The sequence below is a fragment of the Macrobrachium nipponense genome, chromosome 4, assembly GCF_015104395.2.
Source record: "Macrobrachium nipponense isolate FS-2020 chromosome 4, ASM1510439v2, whole genome shotgun sequence".
Lineage (NCBI taxonomy): Eukaryota > Metazoa > Arthropoda > Malacostraca > Decapoda > Palaemonidae > Macrobrachium > Macrobrachium nipponense.
The window spans coordinates 3,847,135-3,854,634 of record NC_061100.1 but is presented as its reverse complement, the minus strand read 5'-3'; positions in this window follow the sequence as shown (position 1 = coordinate 3,854,634).

Sequence of the window (7,500 nt, the reverse complement as noted above, 5' to 3'; positions counted from 1 at the left end):
CAAGGTCCTTTAACTGCTTCCTTATTTGTGATTGTCTCATTATTAGGTCCCTTATATGCATATAGCTTTCTTTCTCTGTCTCCATAATTTATTGATTCAAATTTATCAGAGTTAAATACCATCCTATTTACCTCTGCCCAATCATATACTTTGTTAAGGTCTCTTTGTAGAGCGTTCCTATCTTCATCACAAGTAATTTCTCTACTTATTCTTGTGTCATCTGCGAAACTACTCACTACCGAATCCTTAACATTATTGTCTATGTCTTCAATCATATAACAAAACAGTATTGCAGCTAACACCGTACCTTGCGGCACACCGATATTACCTTGGCTTCATCCGATTTCTCGTCGTTTGCAATAACTATCTGTTTTCTGTTGTGTAAAAATTCTTTTCTTTTAACCATCTTCCTACTTTATCCACGATATTGTGTTTTCTAATTTTCTTCGCTAATATATTATGGTCTACTTTATCAAAGCTTTTGCAAAAGTCTAAATAAACCACATCTGTTTCATTTCCGCTTTTCATATTTTTGAATATGTTCTCACGGTGGACTAACAGTTGGGTTTGTGTACTTTTTCCGGGTCACGAAACCATGTTGTCCTTTATTAAACAAAAATTATTTTTTATTAATGTTTCATAATATTTTTCTTTATTACCCTTTCATACACTTTCATAATATGTGATGTTAGACTCACAGGCCTATAACTTACTTGCCTCTAGTCTTGATCCACTTTTGAAAGTGGGGTAATATATGCTAATTTGTGCTCATCATAAATCTTGCCTGTATCTACACTTTGTCTTAATAATATTGCAAGTGGCTTTGCGATAGAATGAACTACTTTCTTTAACAAAATAGCAGAATTCCATCATGCCCTGCAGCAGCTCCATTTTTTAATTTCATTAATAGCCTGCACAATATCAGCTTCATTAATATCTATGTCAGCTAAATATTCACTATTTTCATCCTTACTTCTATATCATTATCTTCATTATCTATTCTAGGGTGAATTCTCTCTTATATCGTTTCGCCGTATGTTGCAAATTTCCTTTTTTTCATTCGTTAATCTCCCTTCAATTCTTAGAGGGCCTATTCTATCCTTCTTTTATTCATCTTCTTCGCATATGAGTATAATAGTTTTGGGATTTTTGCTTGATATTTAATAGGGTTTTTTGGGTTTTTTCTTCCAAGTCCCGTTTTTCATTTTCTTTTGATTGTATAATCTTTTGTTCTGTATTTTCTATCTTACTTTTTAGTTCTATAACTTTCCATGCATTTTTTTTTCGCTAGACCTTTTTTCCACTTTCTGATTTTCTGGAACAAGATCCTTCTGTCTCTTGGTATGCATGACTGATGTTTACTTTTCTTCTTCGGTATATATTTATCCACTATTTTCTCTAATATTTTATATAATATCTCCGTATTTACCTTTATGTCATCACTTACGAAAAATATTCCCATCCCAATCTTTGTTTAATTCTTCATTTATTTTCTGACCATTTTATATTTTTACTGTAGAAGTTGTATTTTCCATATCCTTCCCACTTTTTCATTTCTTGCTTATCTCTGTTTTCACTTGCTTTGGAATGGACTGTTAATTCTATGACATTATGGTCTGAAATACTCGCATTATAAACTATTATTTTCTTTAACATAATTCATCTCGTTCACAAATACTAGGTCTAAAGTATTTTCCTTTCTTGTTGGCAGGTAGTTTATTTGTTGATGTTGTATTCTAGTAGCATATCTAATAGCTTTTCGAATTGCCTCTTATCTTCTGCACTACTATTACTCTCTTTTTTATATGTATAAGTACAACCACAATCTCCTATTCGTTCTTTCCAGTCTACGAAAGGAAAGTTGAAGTCTCCAGATAGGAGAATAGTCCAGTCCTTGTGATTTCTACATATATCATCCAATTTTTCTATATTAAGTCAAACTCTTTAGTATTAGGAGGTCTATATATTATTAATGTTCATTAATTTTTCAGATTCAAATTCTACCGCTATTAGTTCACATTCTGAGTTACTATATTTCTCATATATTTTTTCCTTGTTTTTTCTTTCCCATATATTGCGGTTCCCCCCTTGATTCCTATTTTTTCTATCTGATCTATAAGTTTGAACCCTTTTATTTGATCATCATTCCAGTCTCTTGGGAATACCAGGTTTCACTTATCAATTATATCTATTTTCTTTTCAATTTGGGTTAGTTCTTCTAAGTACTCTATTTTTCTTTTTGAGTTACTCGTAACTAAACCCTGCGCATTCATCACTATGATGGTTTGCGTGTTTTCTCCTTCATTTAATATTGGTAAAGGGCAAAGGAAGAAACCGAGCCCAGATGGAGAGGCAATCACAACTTCTGAAAGAGAAAGAAGAATTGGAAAAGGATATTAAAGAACAAGCTCATATCATCGCAGAGATGTCTGAAGAGAACGGCAGATTACAAAAAGAACTAATGGAGGCAAAGATGAACGACTTCGTGCGAGGCGAACGGCACGAAGCTCTACTGACCGAACTAGATGGATTAAAGGAGAAGATCAGTTTCCTCGAAAATAAGTTGTCCAAGCCTGTGGAAGAGGAAGAGAACGAAGCCTCAGAGGAAGATCTACCTGAGGAGAGCGTCCCTCTTCCACAGCAAGTCAGTCATCTCGGTAATGATGAGGAAACGTTGGAAAACCAAGGACGACCTGCGAAAAGAAAAGTGACCCTAAACAGAAACTTACTCCAAGGAAGCTGCAGGCTAAAGAGGAACAGAAGGAGACGAAAAAGTTGTTGTAACTGTAAAGAAAAGAGCAAAAGAAACAAAAAGAGAAGACCAAGGAGTTGTAGAGAAAGATGCCCACAAGGATGACACGGGGAGCAAAAAGCCCCAACAGGTTAAAAAGGCTGATCGAAAACGGATCACCTTCGACTTGGAACCAGATCAGCCTAAGCCAAACAAAAGTGTCTTCTCGCGTTTTACAAGACTTCCCCCTCAACAGGAGGACAACTGTATAATCTTCAGAGGGGAAAAGGTAAAACTTAGATGGATTGAGGAAACGGATGGAGAAGAGATAGCTGAACTGGATGTCCCGAGGAAATTCCATAAAGCTATCAATGGAAAACAGGGGAGGACACTAGAGGAAATTACCAAAAGAAGTGGTGTCACACTCATTGCACTGCCAGGAAGGTTAGAAAAAACAGATCTAATCACTATCGCAGGTAGAGTCCATCAAATTCGACTAGCTGCTAGTCATATTGAACGACTCATTAACAATCTCAACTAATTACTTTGGTAAAACTGGATTTATGCCCACCATTTGGGTGCTGGCCTAAGCTCCTTATGGAATTCAGTATCATCAGGCTTTCATAAGTTGTGGGTATACTACTTTCGTGCTAAAGCAACCTCCAGCATGGTAAGTTAATGCCTTTCTTATCGAAAGTGGATTTCTGCCCAACTTCTGGATGGTAACCTAAGCCTCCTTAAGGAATTCGGTATCTGTCGGGCCAGAGCTAATACGTGGGTATACCACTTTCAACCCATAGGCAGCCTCTACCATGGTAAGTTAATGCCTCTCTTATCGAAAGTGGATTTCTGCCCACCTTTTGGATGTTGGCCTAAGCCTCCTTAAGGAATTCGGTATCTGTCGGGCCAGCTTAAGCGTGGGTATACCACTTTCGAGCCATAGGCAACCTCTACCATGGTAAGTTAATGCCTCTCTTATCGAAAGTGGATTTCTGCCCACATTTTGGATGTTGGCCTAAGCCTCCTTAAGGAATTCGGTATCTGTCGGGCCAGCTTAAGCATGGTTATACCACTTCCGTACCATAGGCAAACCTCTACCATGGTAAGATAATGCCTCTCTTATCGAAAGTGGATTTCTGCCCTCCTTTTGGATGCTGGCCTAAGCCTCCTTAAGGAATTCGGTATCTGTCGGGCCAGCTTCAGCGTGGGTATACCACTTTCGAGCCATAGGCAACCTCTACATTGGTAAGTTAATGCCTCTCTTATCGAAAGTGGATTTCTTCCCATTTTTTGGATGCTGGCCTAAGCCTCCTAAAGGAATTCGGTATTTGTCGGGCCAGCTTAAGCGTGAGTATACCACTTTCAAGCCATAGGCAACCTCTACCATGGTAAGTTAATGCCTCTCCTACCGAAAGTGGATTTCTGCCCACCTTTTGGATGCTGGCCTAAGCCTCATTAAGGAATTCGGTATATGTAGGTCCAGCTTAAGAGTTAGTATACCACTTTCGAGCCATAGGCAACATCTACTATGGTAGTTATTGCCTCGCTTATCGAAAGAGCATTTCTGCCCACCTTTTGGATGCTGGCCTAAGCCTCCTTGAGGAATTCGGTATCTGTCGGGCCAGCTATACGTGGGTATACCACTTTCGAGCCATAGGCAACCTCTACCATGGTAAGTTAATGCCTCTCTCATCGAAAGTGGATTTGTGCCCACCTTTTGGATGCTGGCCTAAGCCTCCTTAAGGAATTCGGTATCTGTCGGGCCAGCTTAAGCGTAGGTATACCACTTTCGAGCCATAGGCAACCTCTACCATGGTAAGTTAATGATCCTCCCTTATCAAAAGTGGATTTCTGCCCACCTTTTGGATACTGGCCTAAGCCTCCTTAATTAAGGAATTCGGTATCTGTCGGGCCACCTTAAGAATGGGTATACCAATTTCGAGCTATAGCCAACCTCTACCATGGTAAGTTAATGCCTCTCTTATCGAAAGTGGATTTTTGCCCACATTTTGGATGCTGGCCTAAGCCTCCTTAAGGAATTCGGTATCTGTCGGGCCAGCTTAAGCATGGGTATACCACTTTCGAGCCATAGGCAACCTCTACCATTGTAAGTTAATGCCTCTCTTATTGAAGTGGATTTCTGCCCACATTTTTGGATGCTGGCCTAAGCCTCCTAAAGGAATCGGTATCTGTCCGGGCCAGTCTTAAGCATGGGTATCCACTTTCGAGCCATAGGCAACCTCTACCCTTGTAGTTAATGCCTCTCTTATCGAAGTGGATTTCTGCCCACCTTTTGGATGTTGGTTGGCCTAAGCCTCCTTAAGGAATTTCGGTATCTGTCGGGCCAGCTTAAGCGTGGTTATACCACTTTCGAGCCATAGGCAACCTCTACCATGGTAAGTTAATGCCTCTCTTATCGAAAGTGGATTTTTGCCCACATTTTGGATGCTGGCCTAAGCCTCCTTAAGGAATTCGGTATCTGTCGGGCCAGCTTAAGCATGGGTATACCACTTTCGAGCCATAGGCAACCTCTACCATTGTAAGTTAATGCCTCTCTTATCAAAAGTGGATTTCTGCCCACCTTTTGGATGTTGGCCTAAGCCTCCTTAAGGAATTCTTTTATCTGTCGGGCCAAGTTAAGCATGGTTATACCACTTCCGTACCATAGGCAACCTCTACCATGGTAAGATAATGCCTCTCTTATCGAAAGTGGATTTCTGCCCTCCTTTTGGATGCTGGCCTAAGCCTCCTTAAGGAATTCGGTATCTGTCGGGCCAGCTTCAGCGTGGGTATACCACTTTCGAGCCATAGGCAACCTCTACATTGGTAAGTTAATGCCTCTCTTATCGAAAGTGGATTTCTTCCCATTTTTTGGATGCTGGCCTAAGCCTCCTAAAGGAATTCGGTATCTGTCGGGCCAGCTTAAGCGTGAGTATACCACTTTCAAGCCCATAGGCAACCTCTACCATTGTAAGTTAATGCCTCTCCTATCGAAAGTGGATTTCTGCCCACCTTTTGGATGCTGGCCTAAGCCTCCTTAACCTGTTAAGCGTCACCCACGTAATAATACGTTTACCGCGATCTACTCGGTAGCGTCTTCAACGGGATATTACGTTCAAGACTTTAACTGTGCTTGTCAAGCCGTCAGCTCCCTAATAATATGTTTACTCGTATAGAAAGTGTAGGAACATCATTTGGTAAAACTCTCAGCACACGGAAACTTATTTCCAGCCTGGCAACTCTTTCCTGGTGGTCGCTTATGCTAGAAAACTGCGTGTTTTTGCTGGTTTTCTTTCAGTGCGCTTCGGGTGTTTATTGAGACAAATATGTTATCGCGTCTTTCATAATGAATGTTCCAAAGAGGAGGCGTATATCTTCAGCTGAGATCAGTCAAATACTAGATGAGGAGTTTGATATTGATAACCTATTTGATGATAAGAGCTCTAGTTCTGAATCCTCCAGTGATGAGGATACAAACTTTTCTCCCAATATCGGGAGTAAGATGACTTTTCTTTGCCGAGTGACTGGACTCCGAGAGAGAGAGAGAGAGAGAGAGAGAGAGAGAGAGAGAGATCCCTTTACTTTGATTAATTTTTTTTTTACTCCAACATTTAATAATTTCCTACACTTAACTACAGTATGAATAATAAGCATAAAAATCAATATTAACTTTGAAAAACTATCATCAGTGCTATGATCGCTGATTACAAAAAAAAGAGCATGACGGTACGTTAGCAGCGAGCTCATCCGGGGCGGACGCTTAACAGGTTAAGGAATTCGGTATATGTAGGTCCAGCTTAAGAGTGGGTATACCACTTTCGAGCCATAGGCAACATCTACTATGGTAAGTTATTGCCTCTCTTATCGAAAGAGCATTTCTGCCCACCTTTTGGATGCTGGCCTAAGCCTCCTTGAGGAATTCGGTATCTGTCGGGCCAGCTATACGTGGGTATACCACTTTCGAGCCATAGGCAACCTCTACCATGGTAAGTTAATGCCTCTCTCATCGAAAGTGGATTTGTGCCCACCTTTTGGATGCTGGCCTAAGCCTCGTTAAGGAATTCGGTATCTGTCGGGCCAGCTTAAGCGTAGGTATACCACTTTCGAGCCATAGGCAACCTCTACCATAGTAAGTTAATGCCTCCCTTATCAAAAGTGGATTTCTGCCCACCTTTTGGATACTGGCCTAAGCCTCCTTAATTAAGGAATTTGGTATCTGTAGGGCCACCTTAAGAATGGGTATACCAATTTCGAGCTATAGCCAACCTCTACCATGGTAAGTTAATGCCTCTCTTATAGAAAGAGGATTTCTCCCCCTGACCCACCTTTTGGATGCTGGCCTAAGCCTCCTTAAGGAATTCGGTATCTGTTGGGCCAGCATAAGCATGGGTATACCACTTTCGCCATAGGCAACCAACCTCTACCATGGTAAGTTAATGCCTCTATCATGGAAAGTGGATTTCTCCCTGCCACCTTTTGGATGCTGGCCTAAGCCTCCTTAAGGAATTTGGTATCTGTCGGGCCAGCTTAAGCATGGGTATACCACTTTTTGATTTTTGCCCAACTTTTGGATGCTAGCCTAAGGCAACTAAAGGAATTCGGTATTTGTTGGTCCAGCTTATGTGTGGGTATACCACTTTCAAGCCATATGCAACGTCTACCATGGTAAGTTTATGCTTCTCTTATCGAAAGTGGATAGAAAATACAGAAACAAAGATTATACAATCAAAAAAAAAAGGAAAAACGGGACTTGGAAGAAAAAACCCTAA